Source organism: Lepus europaeus, chromosome 2 (assembly GCF_033115175.1).
Source record: "Lepus europaeus isolate LE1 chromosome 2, mLepTim1.pri, whole genome shotgun sequence".
Taxonomy (NCBI): Eukaryota; Metazoa; Chordata; class Mammalia; order Lagomorpha; family Leporidae; genus Lepus; species Lepus europaeus.
Genome location: NC_084828.1, coordinates 98,949,301 through 98,971,197, shown reverse-complemented (window position 1 = coordinate 98,971,197; position 21,897 = coordinate 98,949,301).

The window sequence follows — 21,897 nt, the reverse complement described above, 5'->3', positions numbered from 1 at the left end:
TTGAGTCATTTTCAAAACAGAAAAGATGGGAGGATTTCTTAACCTTTACTGTTTTTCAAAATCAGAGACTCAGGTCAAATTCAACATTCTCAAATTCTGCAAGTAAGGTAAAAATATGACGGTTTTATTTCTTGAGAAGCTACTCAGTAACCTTGTACCAACCTGGATAAATTCCACAAACATTTTCATTACTTTCTTAACATTTCTATTGTTATAAGAACCCCATGAAGTAAAAAAAAAATGCTGTAGTTCTCTCTCTCTCTTTTTTTTTTAAAGATTTGTTTATTTATTTGAAAGGCATTGTGACAGAGAGAGAGAGAGAGAGAGAGAGAGATATTCCATCAATTTGTTCACTCCCCAAATGACCATAACAGCTGGGGCTGGGGCAAGCCGAAGCCAGAAGCCTGGAGCTTCATCCAGTTCTCTCATGTGGGTGCAGAGGCACTGTTTTACCTGGCACATTAACAGGGAGCTGGATCATAAGTGAAGCAGCTAGAACTTGCACCAGTGCTCCTATGGGATGCTGGCGTCACAGGCAGAGGCTTAAACCACCACGCCACAACACCTGCCCCATGTAGTTCTCATTTTCACCAATAGGAGCCAAGTTCATACAAGGTAATGTTCTCATGGTCATGGAACTAGTAAGGATTTAGCACATGCTTAAACCCAGGCCCCCTGTCACTCAGTTCTCTACACTCCACTGCCTTCATGAACCTTACGCTGCAAAGATTTCTAATTGGAAAGTTGGTGGGTCCCTTTTTGAGCTTTAAAGGGATGATGGATTTTCAAAAAAACAAATTCTCTTGGAATCTACATAGTCTGAATGGAAGATGGCTTAGAAAAATGAAACTCATTTGGTAGAAAAAAAATGAGTTTTTTTTTTTTTTTGGTTGGGGGGGCAGCATTGTTGTGCAGTGAGTAGAGTCACATCCCATATGAGTGCCAGTTTGAGTGCCAGTTGCTCTACTGCTAATGTGCCTAGGAAAACAACAGAAGATGGGATAAGTGCTTGGCCCGTGCTTCCCATGTGAGAGACCCAAATATTGCTCCAGGTTCCTGTGTTAGTCCTGACCCAGCCCCAGCTGTTGTAGCCATTTGAACTAGCACATGGAAGATCTCTCTCCCTCTCTGTCTCTCTGTCTCTCTCTCTCTCTCTGTGTCTCTCTCTTTTCAAGTAAATAATAAAATAAATCTTTAAAAAATCAAGTGTGAGTTTTCACATCAATTACCTTCTGCATCATTTCCTAAGACATTTGAAGGAGTAACTTAATTTAGCCGCATTCCAGTTTCCCCATCCTTGTAACCGGAGATTATAACAACTTTGCTTCACAGGGTCATTTCAAGCTTTCTCTAACTCAATGATGTACGAAGAGTCTCCAAAAAGTTCATGAAAAGTACCTATTATGAAAAACTATTCATGGATCTCAAAATTTTTTGTATCAAAATAAACTTATCTTTTAATTCCTTTTTTTGCGTGAAGTTTTGAAGTACCCTCATTGTTAAATGTTTTGCAAATTATAAAGCACCAGTACAAAGTTAGTGAGTCAACCTTCATTGTCCTTCCTAATCTAATCAGCCAACAAAATTTCCGACGGTGTTATCAACAAAATAAGATTCATCCAAGTTGGCTAGAACGTTTTATATAGAGTTGTTGACATGTTAAGTTGAAGCTATTATTTGCTTCTACAAATAAATATGTAGAACATTTCTAGCAGGAGAATGATCCAGTGCTAATAATTTAAACCTGACAGGTCATCTGGGATTGTGGTGCTTCATATGCAGAAGCTGTGTTAAACAATCAGATGAAAAGAAACAGGGAAGCTCACAGAGCACTTGACCAGTAGCACCGTGTATAAAAGCTAGGAGTGCTTTACTGAGATGGTGAAAAGATACACTTCCAGTCATAATATAGCAATGCACTCAACCCTCATTACACAGTGTTGCCTACAAACGCTGTTAGAGTTTATTCTAACTTTGTTTCCATTATAATAAAGGCCCACTGTTGAGGATTCATAATTCAGCCAAAATAATTTGCTACAGGAGTGTTTCAAAAGACCTTTATTATAACCCTTTGAATAAACCCCAACATCAGAAATTCTAAACAATAAGGACCCTGCCACTTCTAAAGCAGTTGTTGTTGGATGAGTGTTAAATTTTTGGTCACGTGGGCTTTATTTCTATTATATGAAGTTCTTCTAGATCACATCTTACTTTAGTTAATAGGCAATAATAGGAGATGAAGGGCCTCAAAACAGGTTTCTTTGGTACATTTTTCATTAAGAGAATGAACAGAAAAACCATTTGAATATAAAGGGAAAAAAAATCAATGCATGTTTGCTAGGAAGTCATTTAGACTACCCTTGAAAATTGAGATTTACAAAATACAATGATTGTGTTTTGCCTAAACCATATAGTAAAAGCCATGTGCCTAGAAAAGTTCATCAAATTTTTTAAAGTATTAAAGGAATAATGGGAAACACTGTAATATAAAATCATTTAATCCAGAATTTCCAAACTCTGCTCCTTGGAACACTACATACTAATAGCTGGCCTACCTCAAAACAAAACAAGCTAACAATATAAACAATAAATCGAACTCAGTGAGTTACATATATTTGCAATAGCCTACAAGAAAGTAAACCTTCACTGGAAAGTCACCAAGCATCTTAGCATATTAAAAATTCTGAGGAATATGCTCAAGCTTGTTGAGTAAGTTTAACTCAGCATCACATGTTTATTTCTAGTATATGAGTCCCTTCTTCCAATCAACCACTTTCAACCATAAAGCAAAAGATCAAGAATCAGTCATGGAATCCATAGAGCAGAGTTGCCCTCAGCAGGACAAGAAACCATTATACCAGAATCCCTCATCAAAAGTGGGAATTCCAGGGCACCAGCCCCAGACTTCTGACTCTGACTCTGTAGAGGATGAGTTCCTTTTGCATGTGGACCCTGTCCCCATCCCTGGGATTGGTATGCACCCTGAAGTTTGGCAACCACTGAGATTTTATGCAATAGGATATCTGGGATAGAATGGGCACTGTTTTGTTAGACAAGAGATCTTTACTAATTATATACTGAATCGATCTTCTGTATATAAAGATAATTGGAAATGAAAAAAAAACTGGTGTTAAATTGGAAATGGCATAGAAAATTAATTAATTTTTAAAAAAATATTATGTAGGATCTCTGTCTTTAATGTGCTGTACACTCTTATTTAATGCTATAACTAGTACTCCAACAGTATTTTTTTTTTCACTTTGTGTTGCTTTATGGGGGCAAACTGTTGAAATCGTTACCTAATATATACTAAACTGATCTTTTGTACATAAAGAGAATTGAAAATGAATCATGATGTGATTGGAAGGGGAGAGGGAGCGGGAAAGGGGAGGGTTGTGGGTGGGAGGGAAGTTATGGGAGGGGGAAGCCATTGTAACCCATAAGCTGTACTTTGGAAATTTATATTCATTAAATAAAAGTTTAATTAAAAAAAATCTTTCTTAGAAGTCAGTCTGATTTTGGAGGACATGCAGTTAATAACTCAATAGGCACCTCTGCAAGGTGACTCTACCGTTACTAAAGGTCCTGGGCTAGAAGTCTCCTATCATCAGTTGTGGTGTCCAAAATTCCAGTACTAGAAATTCTATCATTCTTGGAAATGTAAACGGACAATTACTTTTTTCAAAAGTAATTTTATGTTAAATACCAAGAGACTGAAAAGCATCAATGATCTTTAACTCATGATTCCACTTCTGGGAAAAAATTTAAATTCAGAAAAAATATTTTTTGTACAAAGAGTTTCTTTGCAAACTGTAAATAGGGAAATACTAGAAAAACTAAAACTTTTGTGTAAATAACCCAGTTATAATCATGCAATGTTGTATTAGGTGTTTATAGTGAAGTTTACAGTAACAGGGACAATATATTGTAACGCTACTATTAAAAGTAAAGTTGGTGCGCAGGAATTGAAATTACAGAAAGAGGGAAACAAGCTAAAGGATATTTTACTTTGAAATTTTAAGCTGTTAGAATATTTTTACAACATACATCATTTTTACTTTTTAAGTGAAATTACAAGACTCCTCAAGAATGAGAAAAAAAAACACCAAAATTTAATAGTGCTTATATTTAAGGAATAAGATATGGGATAACTGTGATTTTTATTTTCTTCTTTAATATATGTGTTTTCTAAAATCTCATAAATTATGTCACTTTATAATCATTTCTGAATATTATTCCTTTTTAAATTCTTCCAATTTGAGATAGGTTGTGCCATACACTGCAATTTGAACTATAAATTGACATAAGACTTTCTGAAAACATCTTGGCATCATGTAAATCCCTTTTATAGTCATAATATAAGCTTTATTTTTAACGTTCACCAGGAATCATTCAGCAGAGAAGTAACCTTGTCCGGTGTATTGAGGAGCAATTTGCTTCAGAAAGAGCTAATACTTTTTAAAATTTCTTCTAGAAACAAATATAAATAAGAAATTGGATGCAATTACTAAAACTTGGGAGCCTAGAGGAGGAGCCTATAGAGTTGGGACTGGTACCTATGAGGAAGGGCCCTGGGCAGTAGAGGCTGGTGTCACAGAAGCTACATTAGAGCTGATTCTGGAAAAACTGGAACCAACGGTTCCTTCTGAAACCAGTGAAAAAGAGTAAGGAGCAAAAGTCAAATAGAGGGGCCGGCGTTAAACTGTGGGAAAAGGTCAGCAACAATAGCTTCTAGGTGGGGCTGGTGCTGCTGTGCAGTGGGTTAAAGCCCTGGCCTGCAGTGCCAGCATCCTATTTGGGCGCTGGTTCAAGTCCTGTCTGCTCCACTTCCGATCCAGCTCTCTGCTGTGGCCTAGGAAAGCAGTCGAAGATGGCCCAGGTCCTTGGGCCCCTGCACCCACGTGGGAGACCCAAAGAAGCTCCTGGCTTCTGGCTTCGGATCAGCGCAACTCCAGCCGTTGCAGCCAGTTAGGGAGTGGACCAACAGATGGAAGACATCTCTCTCTCTCTCTCTCTCTCTCCCTCTCTCTCTGCCTCTCCTTCTCTCTCTGTGTAACTCTGACTTTCAAATAAATAAATCTTTAAAAGAAAAAAAGCCAAATAGAAAGAAAAGAGGGAAGATCAAGTCCCTTTCTTCCTCCAGCTTTCCTGTCTCTCTTTAACACCTTCTATTGGCTACATCAAACAGAAAACAACTAACAAAACAGAAATGCAACTGCGGAGTCCCATAGATTTGAAACTCAATGGTAAATCTTTAAAACTCAATGGCAAATCTTTAACAATCATCATGCTCAGCATGTTTTTATATGAAACAAGCAACTTGAAAAGGCCTCAAAGACCAAACTGGGAGCAGTGTCTGGTATTCCAACAACCAAGGAGTATTTCCATTTGCCTAGGCACCCTTTCCTGAGTATCACACACAAAGAAACAATTATTAGATACTTTTTTCTTTCTTTTTTTTTTTTTACAGGTAGAGTTATAGACAGTGAGAGAGAGAGAGACAAAGAGAAAGGTCTTCCTTCCCTTGGTTCACACCCAAATGACCGCCATGGCCGGCGCTGCGCTGATCCAAAGCCAGGAGCCAGGTGCCTCTTCCTGGTCTCCCATGCGGGTGCAGGGTCCCAAGCACTTGGGCCATCCTCCACTGCCTTCCCAGGCCACAGCAGACAGCTGGACTGGAAGAGGAGCAACCGGGACTAGAACCCGGTGCCCAATGAGATGCTGGCTCCGCAGGCGGAGAATTAACCAAGTGAGCCATGGCACCAGCCAATACTTTGTTTTCTAAAAAAAAATTATGTCTTGTCTTGGCTATTTTTTAGTAAGTAAAAATGAAATGGTAAAATTAATTTTAGTACTATGTATCATTTAACCCAATTAATTCCAAGATATTAAAATTTCAATATATGAGCAAAAAAAAAACCCCATTAATTAGATACTTTAGCCTTTTTCTGGTACTAAATCTTTGAAATCCAGTGTGTGTTTTAGCACATCTTAGTTCAGTCTAGCTACATTTCAAGCACTCAATAACACATGTAGCCAGCAATTACCATATCAGACAACATAGTTGTAAAGGATAACCTGTATCCAATCAACAGATAATCAAGAAAACATTGGTAAAAGTGTGCATAATTCCAGATTAATACAAAAAAATGTGAACAAAGTAGTAATGTGCAAATATTATATGCCATGACAAAATAAAAATAATACAAAAATGAGAGAAATTGAGGGAAAGAGAGAAGCTGGTTCATGTGCAGCGCCGTCTCTCTTTTTTTTTTTTTTAGATCAAAATGTTTATTTTTGTATATAGACATTTAAAACACTCATCTCCAAGAACAGCTTCAATCATGTATACAATAAGAAATAGACTTTAAATCCTAATACAGAAAAAGTAACAGAATTAATTTTTAAATACTGCTGTAGACACTAGTGTTAGAAAAAAAGTTTATAAATGGTTTTGCACCAAAAAAATATGCAAAGAAACTTGAAAATAGCAAACTGTTTGCCATTTGTTTCTCTGGTTGCTGTTTACTAGACCCAGTGGCTGATTGTCTTCAGCACACATCTAATTTGGCCATTTACGACTTTTGGCTAATGTGATCCAAAACGTGATCTAGATAGTGCTTTTCACAGGAGGATTGACAAACACGCTGCATACATTAGTGAATCTTCACACCACCTCAGTGAGGTAGGTTAGAAATATTATACAGAAATTGAGGCACAAAGAGGTAAGTGACTTGCCCAAAATTCCCAACAGCACAGTCCCTGGAAGAGAAGAGGAGGTAGCTCTCCATCCAGGACTCCTGTGCCAGAGAGCTGGACAGGGACACCCTCATGTAGCATTTGCTAAATACTCAGATAAAGCTGTAGCTGATCCTTTGCGTCTTCTGTACCCTATAGAAAAGGGAAGTCTTTTGGGCAACTCTCCTACCCTTGGCTCTCAACTCTCCTCCCATTTGTTCTCTTAGGAACTCCTTTACCTCTTTGAAGACTGTAGCAGCCTTGGAATGGGGACCAGACCTCTCACCTTAATACTTAGAAGGAACCTATTTGGTAGTATTTTTGAGATGTGTCCGTTGGACAAACAATGGTCAAAGGCGACAGGATTGGGAAGGTACCTGTCAGAGCAGTAACTGCTTATTTCTCTAATCAGTGTGTTGAGGTATCACCTCTCTCACTCTACCAGATATTAAGGAGCAAAAAAGAATTGCAGTTATCTGAGACAAACTGACATTGAAATTCTGGTGTTCCATGCAGTGTTGGTAAATGGTTTTTAAGGAATGTGTGATACTTTACTTGCTACTTGAAAAGATGTCTTCTTTTCCAGATCAGGGGTTTCTGGAGCACCAAGGATAAAAAGGTGCCCACTACAAGAACAGCTTGAGAGTTGCCAATTAGCAGCGCCGTCTCTTAACCTCAGCACTTTTATTTTTTTTTATTTTTATTTTTTTCATTTTCAATTTTCTTTATATACAGAAGATCAGTTTAGCACATATCAAGCAAAGATTTCAACAGTTTGCCCCCACATAGCAACACAAAGTGAAAAAACACTGTTGGAGTACTAGTTATAGCATTAAATAACAGTGTACAGCACATTAAAGACAGAGATCCCACATGATATATTTTTTAAAAATTAATTATTTTTCTATGCAATTTTCAATTTAACACCAGGTGTGTTTTTTTTTTCAATTTCAATTATCTTTATATACAGAAGATCGATTCAGTATATACTAAGTAAAGATTTCATCAGTTTGCACCCACCCAGAAACACAAAGTGTAAAAATACTGTTTTAGTACTAGTTATAGCATCACTTCACATTAGACAACACATAAGGACAGATCCCACATGAGATGTAAGTACACAGTGACTCCTGTTGTTGACTTAACAATTTGACACTCTTGTTTATGGTGTCAGTAATCTCCCTAGGCTCCAGTCATGAGTTACCAAGGCTATGGAAGCCTTTAGAGTTCGCTGACTTCGATCTCATTCCGATAAGGTCATAGTCAAAGTGGAAGTTCTCTCCTCCCTTCAGAGAAAGGTACCTCCTTCTTTAATGGCCCTGTTCTTTCCACTGGGATCTCACTCGCTGAGATCTTTCATTTAGGCCTTCTTTTTTTTTTCCAGAGTGTCTTGGCTTTCCATGCCTAAAATATTCTCATGGGCTCTTCAGCCAGATCCGAATGCCTTAAGAGCTGATTCAACCTCAGTACTTTTAAAGTAATGGGTCACATAGTCTTTTGTTCTGAGGTTGCCCTAAGCACCATAGGAGCATTTCTCACTTCTGACCACTAGGTGCCAGTAGCTTCCCCCAGCTGTGACTGCCAAGAAAACGCCCTCATTGCCAACTGTTCCCAAGGGAGCAAAACATTCCACTTGATGGCCACTACCATGTAGGTAATAGGCAGTAGAAAAAAAGGAGACTTGAAAACCTAATAAATCAACTTGTGAAAGGTTTGAGATAAAATAGGGAACTAGAAAAGTAAGTGCAAAAATAACCACTCGAACAAAAATATCCTTGTAAGTAATAATGATTAAAATTTTAAAAGAGCAAAGAACACATAACATATGGAGAAAGAAACACAGCTAATATTGTGTAACACAAATAATTATAAATATTGGGGCTGGTGCTGTGGCACAACAGGTTAATGCCCTGGCCTGAAGCACCAGCATCCCATATGGATGCCGGTTCAAGTCCCAGCTGCTGCACTTTCTGGGCTGCTGTGGCCTGGGAAAGCAGTAGAAGATGGCCCAAGTCCTTGGGCCCCTGCACCTGTGTGGGAGAGAAGCTTCTGGCTCCTGGCTTCAGATCGGCGCAGCTCCGGCCGTTGTGGCCAACCAGAGGATGGAAAACCTCTCTCTCTCTCTCTCTCTCTCTTTCTCTGCCTCTCCTTCTCTCTGTGTAACTCTGACTTTCAAATAAATAAATAAGCCTTTAAAAAATTATAAATATTATATCATAATTCAAAGCAAACATACAGGTCATATCAATAAATGTAAATAGGCTGAACTCACCTACTTAAAGTCCTGAGCTCCCACCATATATAAAAATAAACTTTATGAATTATGAAACTTAAATTTTTTTAATAAAATAGAAGAAATGGAATTTTCTAGAAGAAAGTAGGAATGAATTCCTCCTAAAATCTCATTGCGAGAGGCTTCCTAACTATGACTCAAATCCAGTGGCATCATCAAAAACTGACAAATTTGAGTAGTTTTAAAAATATTTTTTTCATGGCAAGAAATACCACTAATAATATCAAAAGACAGCTGAAAAATTAAAAGAAATTATTGCAACATTATTACAACAGAGGCATTTAATATTAAAAAACTTTTTAAAAAATATTTATTTATTTATTTACTTACTTACTTATTTGAAAGTCAGAGTTACAGAGAGAGGTCCTCCATTCTCTGGTTCACTTCCCAGTTGGCCACTACAGCTGGGATTGGGAGCCTCTTCTAGATCTCCCAAGTGAGTGCAGGGGCCCAAGGACTAGGGCCATCTTCTGCTGCTTTCCCAGGTGTATTGGCAGGGAGCTGTATCGTAAGTGGAGCAGCTGGAATTCAAACCAGCACCCATATGAGATGCAGACACTGCAGGTGGAGGCTTAACCTGCTGCACCACAATGCTGGCTCCTAAAAAAAAATTCTTTATAGAGAGAAATAGCCAGAATACAGTAACTCTTAAAACTTAAAACAAACAAAAAAAAATTTAAAAAGCATTCGGTTAACATTTTGCTAAAGAAGAGCTACAGAGGACAAATAAATACATAACAAGATGTTTCATGTTACTTGTCATTAAGGAAATGCAAGTTAAAACCACAATGAGATACTTTATAGGTATGATTTGAATATTTGTCCACCCAAATTCAGGATTTTAGCCCCCAATGTCCTATTTTAATGGTATTAAGGGGGTGGAAATTTAATCCAATTGTGATATTCAAAGATGAAACCTTTGAGAAGTAATTAGATTGCAGTAGGTCCACAAGGTGAAGCCCACCAGGGTGGAGCTGAAGTGAGTGCATCCTGCTGGCTTGATAAGGAGAGATACAGACAGACACAGCCACTGCCTGCGTTTGTGATGTGATGCACTGCTGCTTTGGACTCTTCCATCAAGACGGCACCTTCCCTGAGTTGTGGTAATATGCAGAGTATAAAAAATTATAATGTATATTTTCTGATTGAGAGGCAAATAGAACCTGACAGAAGGAGCCTGGTAATAATCTGGTGGGCTTTAGGCCTTGTAAGTTAAGAGGCCCAGAGCTATCTATCTCTTTGCATGGGGTACATCCTAAGGGAGGTGTGAACCTCCTAGGGGAAGGCACTCTGTTGACTTTCATTACCTGGCTGGCCTGGGAGGAGAGTTGGTCAGGTAAAGGCAGGTGGCATCTCTAACAAGAAATTGACAGTTCTGCCTGCAATGTTGCTGACCCTACTTGACCATCCCCTCAGCTGCAGTGGTCACTTTGGAAGTTGGGCTGAGTGAAGGGCTTTTCAGCTTAGAGCCAGTAAGATCTGTGGCTCTGACCTGGGCATCCTTCGACTCCAGGGCAGGTCCATTTCCAGTGATCCAACTCTTGGCAGAGCTGCCAGGGCTCTTCAATTGTAGCTTAGACAGCACCTTTCTTAGCTCCTCTAATAATGACTCTGTCCTTTGTTCTAGTCCCTGTCTAGCGCACTTGGGCTTCATTCCTTTGTAATCATAACCTCTACTCTACCACCAATGGCTCTACTCCCAACCTGTGTGTACTGATGGTCCTCTTCCCCAGTTAATGCTGTATAATTGTTCAAACCTGGTTAACGCCACTCTTAGGAACATTGGTTACTATCCTCACTCTGTCTTTTATGACCTTGTCTAAATATGATCAGAGTCGGCAAACTTGGAAGGCTTCCATAGCCTTGGCAACTCATGACGACAGCCTAGGGTAGTTACTGGCGCCATAAACTAGAGTGTCAATTTGTTGGGTCAACAACAGGAGCCACTGTGCAGTTGCTCCTCATGTGGGATCTCTGTCCTTAATGTGCTGTACATTTTGATTTAATGCTATAACTAGTACTCAAACAGTATGTTTCACTTTGTGTTTCTATGTGGGTGCAAACTGTTGAAATCTTTATACTAAATTGATCTTCTGTATATAAAGAGAATTGAAAATGAATCTTGATGCAAATGGAAGGGGAGAGGGAGCGGAAGAGGGGAGGGTTGCGGGTGGGAGGGAAGATATGGGAGGGGGAAGCCATTGTAATCCATAAGCTGTATACTGGAAATTTATATTCATTAAATAAAAGTTAAAAAAAAACAAAAACAAAACAAAACAAAAAAATTATAATGTATGTGAGCAAAATCACATTTTGAGATTTGATTATTGTTTATACTCCTGAGGAACAGTGGTTTTTAGTGCTTACTACTTGTTGGACTCTTTATTTAGTGGAGGGTTAAACTTGTGATTTTAAACTGAAAGTATGTCATTGTAAAAATTAAAAGAAAGAAAGGAAGGGAGAAGGTGGGAGTGAGGAAGGGAGGGAAGGGGGAGGGTAGAGTGGGAAGTATCACTATGCTCTTAAATCTGTGTATATGAAATACATGAAATTGGTTCCCCTTATATAAATGTAAAACAATTTTTTCTTAAAAAAAGAAGGCTATAACCAGATGAGACCCCTAGACCTTGTACTGTATTTCAGCACCATAAGCTAGATAAACCTCTCTTCCCTTCATGAGAAGTTTGTCTCAGATATTTTGTTGTAGTAATAAAAAGCTAACTAGTAATACATACTCATTTAATAGGATAGCTAAATTCAACAAACTGACAATGTCCAGTCACAGTTAAGAATGTGGGGCAGCTGGAAATTCAAACATTGTTAGCAGGAATGTAAAATAATATAACCCTTTGAAATTTGGAATTTGGAAGTCTAGCAGTGCCTATAAAATTGAACATATTATGTGATCCAAAATCTCAGTCCTAAGTATCTAAGACAAATATAAAATATTTGTCCACATAAAGACCTATATAAAAATTTTATAACAGCTTTATTCATTATTGTTAAAACCCACCAATAAAAAAAGTCTATTAACTGATGAATGGATAAAAAAATTGTGATATAGCTAAACAAAAGACTACTCTATTCACCAATGAAAAGTAATAAGCCACCAATATGCGTACATGTAGCAGGTATAAACATCAAAGCATTATGTGAATTGAAAGAAGCCAGACACAAAAGGTTACAAACTATCATTCCAATTATATAACACTCTGGAAAGTCAACAGTATTAGTACAGGAAAAAAAATCAGATCCATAGAAATTAGGGGTTAGGGGAGGGAATTATGCAAAGCATGAGAAAATTTTAAAGGATAATATCTGTTGAAAATAAGAGGAAAAGCTAGAATAACTGTTGTATGTTTTGAATGGAATTGATTTTCTTTTTCTTTCTTTTTTTTTAATTTGACAGAGTTAGACAGTGAGAGACAGAGAAAGGTCTTCTTTCCATTGGTCCATGCCCCAAATGGCCACTACGGCCACAGCTGCACCAGTCTGAAGCCAGGAGCCAGGCACCTCTTCCTGGTCTCCAACGTGGGTGCAGGTGCCCAAGCACTTGGGCTATCCTCCACTGCCTTCCCGGGCCACAGCAGAGAGCTGGACTGGAAGAGGAGCAACCAGGACTAGAACCCAGCGCCCATATGGGATGCCGGTGCTGCAGGCAGAGGATTAGCCAAGTGAGCCACAGCCTAGAATGGAATTGATTTATATATATATATATATATATATATATATATATATATATATAGAGAGAGAGAGAGAGAGAGAGAGAGAGAGAGCTTCTTGAGCTTTTGGCTAATATCAAGTGTTGATTTTCAATACATAGATATTAGGGGTATGTTGCGGGGGGGTTGCACATACATGAGGGTACTTGAAAAAGTTCATAGAAGAAGCCGGCGCCGTGGCGCACTTGGTTAATCCTCCACCTGTGGCACCAGCATCCCATATGGGCACCAGTTCTAGTCCTGGTTGCTCCTCTTCCAGTCCAGCTCTCTGCTGTGGCCCGGGAAAGCAGTGGAGGATGGCCCAAGTGCTTGGGCACCTGCACCCACGTTGGATACCAGGAAGAGGCGCCTGGGAGACCAGAGGCAGCACCTGGCTCCTGGCTTTGGACTGATGTAGCTCCGGCCGTTGCAGCCATTTGGGGAGTGAACCAACAGAAGGAAGACCTTTCTCTCTCTCTCTCTCTCTCTCTCTCTCTCTCTCTCTCTCTCTCTCTCTCTAACTCTACCTGTCAAATAAATAAATAAATGATCTTAAAAAATATATAACAGGAAAAGTTCATGGAAAGTAAAATTTAAAAATAAATTTATTTTGGTGCAAAAAATTTGAAATCCATGCTTGGTTTTTTCATAACATGCTTTTTTCTGTGAGCTTTTTGAAAACTGCTCCATGCATGAATTTCTAACATTTTGCATCAAAATAAACATCTTTTAATTCTGTTTTCAATGAACTTTTTGAAGTACCTGCATCAACCTAGGTTTGTCAGCTGAAAAGACTCAGAGGCAATGACACCTCAGCACCAATGGATGTTGTCAGAAAGTAAGGAAGTACTAAAAAAAGGATGGAAACTTTTGAAAGGACAAAAAAAAAGGAACTTGAAGGGTTTCCCAAGACCAAATATGGAGCAATTTGATTAACAGAATAATGACAGCAATGGGTTATATAAACCAAATTAAAATAATTACCCAGGGACAGATGTTTAGCCAAGCAGTTAAGACCCCATGATACACCAATATGTCATATTATAATGTCTGTATCTGAGTACCAGCTTTGGATACACATTCCAGTTTCCAACTAATGCATATTCTAGCAGGCAACAGGTGATGGTTAGGGTAGTTGGATCCCTATCCCTGACAGGGGAGTCCTGGATGGAGCTACCAGTTCCTGTCTCCAAACCAGTCCTTGCCATTGAGGGCTAATGGGATGGGAGAGTTCTCTCTTCCTCTACCATTCTTTGCCCCTCTTTTTTAAAAAAAGATTTATTTATATATTTGAAAGTCAGAATTACACAGAGAAGGAGAGGCAGAGAGAGAGAGAGAGAGAGAGAGAGAGAGAGAGAGGTCTTCCATCCGCTGGTTCACTCCTCAATTGGCCACAACGGCTGGAGCTGGGCCAGTCCAAAGCCAGGAGCCAGGAGCTTCTTTCAGGTCTCCCACGCAGATGTAGGGGCTCAAGGACTTGGACCATTTTCCACTGCTTTCCCAGGCCATAGCAGAGAGCTGGATCAGAAGTGGGGCAGCTGGGATTCAAACTGGTGCACATATGGGATGCCCGCACTACAGGCAGCAGCTTTACCTGCTATACCACAGCGCAGGCCCCCATTCTTTGCCTCTCAAACAAACAAAAGATTATCCACGAGTCTGTGCTGATAGAAGAAAATAAACTAATAAATGAGAATGAAGAAAAAGTAGTTCATACAACTCCATCTAATAAATGTTAAAAGAAAATAGAAACAGGAAATCATCATTTGGCAAATAGCAATAATTGTTTCAGGTAAGAATCATTAATGGATAATAATTCATGGGCAGCATAATGATGAAAAACACAATATTTGTGTACATTAAGGTATCTCCCCATAAGTGACTTATTATTTATAAAGGGGAAATATTATGTCTAAAGAAGAGAAAATCAACTAGCACCTTACCCAAGAGATCAGAATGAGCATTACTAACCAACAGGAAAAAATGACTCTAGCTTATCATTATATAATGCACTAAAATGGATCAACCCCATTTTTTGATATTTTTGTCAAAAAGTATATCCTTAATTGATAATACGGAGATATTAGATTAATCAAAACTGAGACACTTTCTGCAAAATAGCCTGTTATTTTAAAAATATCGAGTACATGAAAGACCAAGAATAACCAACTATTCCAGATTAAAGGAGGTGAAGAAGACATGACAACTACATGAAACACAAGTTCCTATAGCAAATAGAGGACATTAGAGGAACAACTGGTGACATTTGGTAAGGTGTATAGATCAAGTAATAATACTATATCAATGTTAAGGTCTTGATCTTGAAAACTGTACAACGGCTATTGTTGAGAGGTATTGTTGAGAGATAATCCATGTATTTTGAATCAAGGCACTGTCTTTGTTTTGAACTATCTTTCCAGGAATATTTATATGACAATCTTGGAAGAAGGAGACTGTATCTACCCTTGGAGCAAAAGGCAGCATGCTTATTGTCCATTACAGAAAAAGCACTTTCTCTAAGCTTAGAGTTGCTTTCTTGTTACCCAACCTATTGCGTTTACAGCCATCTGTCTTTCAAGCTCTCTCTGCATGACACTACAGGAACTGGGGTGCAGGGAACTTATGCAAAGATTTATACTCTGCTGACTGTTATCACTGTAAGTAATAGACTGTCCTGAAATAATAGCACAGAAATATCATGACTTTCACCAGCATGAAACTGGCAGGCACAGGGGACTGCCTGCAGCCATCAGGAACTGAAAGAGCCCCATGCTCCCAGTCAGCAAGACAATGGTGACCTCAGGTCTACAACCGTGAAAGACTAAATTCTGTTGGCAAGCAAGCCAGCAAGAGAACCTTGAGCTCCGTAAAGAAACATGGCCATTCACCACACTGATTGCAGCCTTGCCAGACCTTGAGCACAGGATCTAGTTAAGGCATGCCCACATTCCTGTCCCTCAGAAATTGTGAAATAGGCCATGTATGTTTCTTTCTAGTGGCATTGAATGTGAGGCAATCTGTTACAAAGCAATAGAAAATAGATTGTTGAAACTGGGCTCCACTATGATGTCAATATCCTTAGGCTCTTCCAGTGTGGCGTGTTTTACAAGAAGGAACACTTCTCAAAGGGGTCTGTACTTCAGGAGTTAAGGTGCCTCAGTCCTATACAAGGTGATGGTAGCAAAGTTAAGTCTTAGCTGATATGTCTAACATTTTTATGCAGGCTGTCTGTTACGTGCTGTGGCTTCAGATATGCATAATTTGTATATGGGCAGGCATTTGGTTTAACAATTAAGATGCCACTTGGGATGCACACATCCCATATCAGAGTGTCTGGATTCAAGTCCCTGCTCCTCTTCTAATTCCAGAGTATTGCTGATGCTCACTCTGGGAGGTGGTAGGTATTGGCTCAGGTGGTTGTGTCCCTGCAACCCACCTGGGAAATCTGGATTGAGTTCCTGGCTCCCAGCTGTAACCTGGCCCAACCCCAGCTATTGTGGGCATTTGAGAGAGTGAACCAGATGAGGTAAGACCTTTCTTTGTCCTTCTCTCTCTGTCTCTACCTTTTAAATAAAATGAAAACAAATAAATAAAGTTTAAAAAATAACTTGCTGGGGTAGGCATTGTGGCGCAATGGGTCAAGCCACAGCTTTGGATACCTGCATCCCATATCAGAGCCTGGAATTGAGTACCGCCTCTACTTCCAATTCTGTTCCTTGCTAATGCGTCTTGGAGGTAGCAGATGATGGCTCAAGTACTTCAGTTTTTATCACCCACATGGGAGACTTGCATGGAGTTCCTGGCTCCTAACTTCAACCTGGACTACATCTGGTTATTGTAAGCCTTTAGGGAGTGAGCCAAAAACTGGAAACACCCTCCCTTTCTCTCTGCCTCTCCCCCTACTCCAATTTGCCCTTCAAATAATTAAATCAATAAAGTTTTAAATAGTTAAAATTTTATTTATTTATTTTTGAGAGAAACTTGCAGACAGAGAGATGGAGAAACAGACAGAAACGTCTTCCATCCACTGGTTCACTCCCCAAATAGCCGCAACAGCTGTAGCTGGGCTGATCTGAAGCCAGGAGCCAGGAACCAGGAGATTCTGCCTGATCTTCCACACAGGTGCAGGGGTCCAAGCATTTGGGCCATCTTCTACTGCTTTCCCAGGCCATAGCAGAGAGCTGGATTGGAAGTGGAACAGCCAGGTCTTGAATGAGCATCCATATGGGATGCCAGGCCACAGGCAGAGGCTTAGCCTACCACACCGCAGTGCCAGCCTCTAAAGAAATAGTTTCACAATGGTTTATTCCTAAGTATTCTTTAAACAGAACAAATTTTTTCTAATTGGTTCTTTGCCTTAATAAAACACAGAATATAAATTTAAGCAAACTTCTATTTTCTATTTTGTGTATTTGTAAACTACAAAGTCAAAAAAAGAACATTCAATGGAGTTCTTATTTTGTATACTCAAGGTGAAAATTAAGTTTTAAGTAAACCTACAATATTTTATCTGGAAAAAAAATGAAGTCTTTGAAAATATTCCATGAGCAATAGGGTTATCTGCTCTCCACAGCAAGTAATTCTCAGTAATTACACCTTCTCTTCCACTACTCCACAGGGAAAGAACAATGAGTTTCTTTTTTCATGTGTTGGTATGAGCATGACTTAACTTATTTAACAGTATTTCTGAGTAGCTGGAATGAAAACTGCTTTAGTAAAAGAAACAGGGAGACCAACTGTGTTTTTTTAAAAGATTTGTTTATCTATTTGAAAGTCAGAGTTACACTGAGAGAAAAGAAGAGGCAGAGAGAGAGAGAGAGAGAGAGAGAGAGAGAGAGGTCTTCATCCGCTGGTTCACTCCCCAATTGGCTGCAATGGCCAGAGCTGCACCAATCGAAAGCCAGGAGCCAAGAGCTTCTTCTGGGTCTCCCACATGGGTACAGAGGCCCAAAGACTTGGACCATCTTCTACTGCTTTCCCAGGCCATAGCAGAAAGCTGGATCGGAAGTGGAGCAGCCGGAACTCGAACCGGTGCCCATAGGGATGCCGGCACTGTAGGCTACAGCTTTACCCACTACGCCACAGCGCCAGCCCCACCAACTGTATTGAAACATTGCTTTGATGGCCCAGTTCTGGCAGACACAAACCTCAGATGGCTCCAGGCTTTCACAGGAAGATGACTTTTTTTTTAATGAGAAGAAAGAAGCAACTCTGAAAAATAAAATAGGGAAGAGGAAGAAGCAGTAAAATTAAGAGTTTCTTAGAGGCAGGGCAGGACAGGGAATGGTGCCTAGAGTCAGGAAGAGACTTCCGGAGAAAGAGGTGGTTCAAGGAGATTTTTCTGAAGAAATTTTTGAGTTTTTGTTATGCAAGACCCATTTTTGTGATCTCACAAATCTTCACTAAAAAAGCAAACATTTGGGGCAGGCGTTTGCTGTAGCAATTAGGGCACCATCTGAGATGCTAGCATCCCATATCAGAATGCCTGGTTCAAGTTCTGACTGTGTTCTCAGTTCTAGCTTCCCACTAATGTACACCCTGGGAGGCAAGATGGCTCAAGAATTTAGGTCCCTGCTACCCACATGAGAGACCTGGATTGAGTTCTGGGCTTCTTGCTTCAGCTTGGACCATCTCTGGCAGTTGTAGGCATTTAGGAAGTGAAGCAGCAGTTTGAAGATTTCTCTCTCTCTGTCTCTCTCTCTCTCTCTCTCTGCGTGTGTGTGTATTTGCCTTTTAAATAACATAAAAATAAATTTTTTCTTAAAAATAAGTAAAAATTAAAAAGCAAACACTTTACTAGCCTTGGCGCAACCGATTCCTTGTGAAGGCATCAAGATTAGCTCCGGGCAAAACACAAACAGGAGTTGATACAGATGAACACTGTCAGTAAGTGTCTGGCTTTTGTTTCAGGGTTTCAGACTGAAAAGATCTTGAGTTATGCAGGTGCTGGAACTGGCCTGGCATTTTCATATGCATAGCTCTAAAGACTATAACAATTCTTATAAGCGATAGCCTTTTATACTTTTTCTCATCAGCTTCACGTTATCATAGAAATAAAGAAGAGGTGCTTTCCTCTGGGAAATCCCTTTCTAATTTCTATGGTAAAGATAAGAATTTAGAATCAGAAGTAGGAGAAATGCTGAGTGTTACTACTGTTCCTGAGACTAAGACAAAGTTTACATTCAACAAACTTTACTTTCAATTTTAGTTGTATTCTTTTCTTCCCACCAAGCACGCTCACTTTCTTTCTAAAAAGCAAGTCCTCTCTATATCTGCTTGACACTCAGTCCTGAACACATAATTACTTTCTTCTGTTTTCCTAAAATAATGATAGTGCCTTTAATGTTCACGTTCTCCCTTCTTTCATTTGGAAAAATAAATAAGTAAAGCATGCAATGTGTAAGTTTAATTAGTAAACTTGTAATTATAGCTTAAACAAACTATACCCAATATTTCAAACTAAACCTTTTCAAGAAATCAAATTTCGTTCAAAGCAGCATTGTGTTTCTAGGTCTCTGTGCATATTCTTTGGAAGTATGTGTTGTACCATTTCAATTCTATCTACCCCGTACCCCTTTCTTTCTATGGAGTGAATATCTTTTTTCAAATTTTCAAAAAAATCCTATGATACTTTATAGTCCCATACTGCTAAACTTCATTTCACCCTACCTTTTTCCTTCCACATACTCATGCAGTATTTTTAAGATGTATCCACGGTCTGGATGTAACAGCAGGCTGATAGCTGAGGGGAAGACAGTAAAGCTCCAGCCACGTGGTACCTCAGGACAAATAAAGGGGCCACCACTGGTTCTCAAAGATAAGATTCCTTCCTTCCTTCCTTCCTTCCTTCCTTCCTTCCTTCCTTCCTTCCTTCCTTCCTTTTTTGGAGACAGAGAGTGCCCATCTGCTGGTTCACTACCCAAATGCAAAAAACAGCTAGGGCTCAGCAGAGCCAAAGCTAGGAGCTGGGACCTCAATCCAACTCAACTATGTGGGGGATGCTGACCCAGCTACTTGAGACATCACCTACTGCCTCCAAGGGTTTGCATTAGCAAGAAGCTGAAACAGAAGCCAGAGCCATGTATGAAACCCACACACTCTGATGTGGGGTGCAAGTGTATTAACTGGTGTCTTAACTGCTAGGCTAAATACCTGTTGCCAAACTTCTTTTATTTAACCAAGAGCTTTATGGCTATTGTAACCTGTGATAATTGGTTATATCAAATTTAAACATAGTTTTTATTAGATAATTGAGACTTTCATTTGGGAATAGTTATAAAAATTTCAGTTTATGAGATTTCCATTTAGGGGTCACTGTAAATTTTTCAGTTTGTGGATGAAAAAATAAGACATTCAGATTGCCTAATAGACTGTACCAGGATTCATAGTTACAGTTTTGTGCCCTGTTGTCTTTGTCAACTTTTCATAAACATTTTCTAATGCCCTCTGGTGACAACACACATAAGAATAAACCTGACACAAGTCCTGGTTCTCATGCTGCTGCTTTTCTTTTGTAAAAGTGGAAATTGGGATTATTTAGAGAAGTATGGAAGAGACTTTCTCTCTGAATGAATCAAGGTACACTGACATATTGTTCTTTTTTCCCATTTGTTTCTATTTCTCATAATTCAGAACAGTGAATAATGGGCTTGGAAATGCTGCAGTGATACCATGAAATTCACCATTGACCCCTTCTACCTGAGTTCATTTTTTATTTTACTCTTGGGGACAGGAAAGGACAGCAAGGCATGGAAGTTGCTCCTTTGTGTTCCTGTTGTCTTTTTTTTTTTTTTTTAAGATTTACTATTTATTTGAAAGGCAGAGTTACAGAGATTCAGAGAGAGAGAGAGATAGAGAGAGAGAGAGAATCTTCCATCTGCTGGTTCACTCCCTAAATGGCTACAGTGGGAGCTGAGCCATTCCAAAGCCAGGAGCTTCTTCTGGGTCTCCCATGTGGGTTCAAGGGCCCAAGGACTTGCACAGTTCTCCACTGCTTTCCCAGGTGCATTAGCAGTAGCTGGATCAGAAGAGGAACAGTGGGGACTCAATCCAACGCCCATATGGTATGCTGGCACTGCAGGCAGCAGATTTATGGGCTACACCAAAGCACCGGCTCCCCCTGTAGCATTTTATACTGCAAAACACCCAGCTGACTTCAGGCTCCTTTCATTTAAAGACAGTGTCTCTTTGCAATGACTCCTGCCCCAAACTCTAGAGTCCAATCTGAGTTTTGTCTAACCTCTAACCACAGAAATGCCCAAGATCCACCACACATGAGCTGTGACTATCAACTGAAGGGCACATGAAAGATTTTTCCTTGTCTTATTCTAATAAATATTCTTGTTTTAAGATAAAAAAAGTCCTTAGAAAAGGATCAGAACTCTTTTGAAGGAAAAAAATGCGATTTGTGCCATTATACTTCCAGTGAAAATAATTTCACTCACAAGTTCAAAGAAAGACAAAGACTCAGATAATGCCCAGGGATCTCAAACAGAAAGGACTGTGATGGCCATTCATGAGACAAGCCTCATCAGAAATGGTGTTGATGTCTTCTCTCTGTGGCAACAGCTGTGGTATTCCACATGGAACTGGCCCAGGAGTAAGAGTCACTTCCTGTGTGCAAAGGCAGCCTGACAATCTCTCTGCTTCTGCAAATTTTCCTTAGGTGGGCTAACATAGAGTAGGGATATAGAACAACACGGGAATCAAAATAATTCTATGTTTTTGCTTTTCGGTGTTCAGCTCAAATTTGTTTAAAATCTGCCACAAATAATACTGCTTTTGTTGGTGTTTTCAGTTTTTTGTTATAATTTTTATTCATTTATTGATGAGGCAGAGGGAAAGAAAGAGAGGAGGAGAGTAACCCATCTGCTGGTTTACTCCCCAGAATGCCTGCAATACCTGGGAGTGGGACAAACCAAAGCCAGGAGCCAGGAACTAAATCTAGGTGGCAGGGATCCAAGTACTTGAGCCATCACCTGCTGCATCCCAGGACCTTCTTAAGCAAGAAGCTGGAATCTGGAACAGAACTCTGACCCAAACCCCAGGCGCTCCAATATTGAATGTTGTTTTGCTTTCTCAGTGTCTACTTCTAGCTCAAATATTTGTCCTTGTTTCAGCTTTATCTTTGTTTAAAACCTGCCATGGACTTTGTCATACATACAG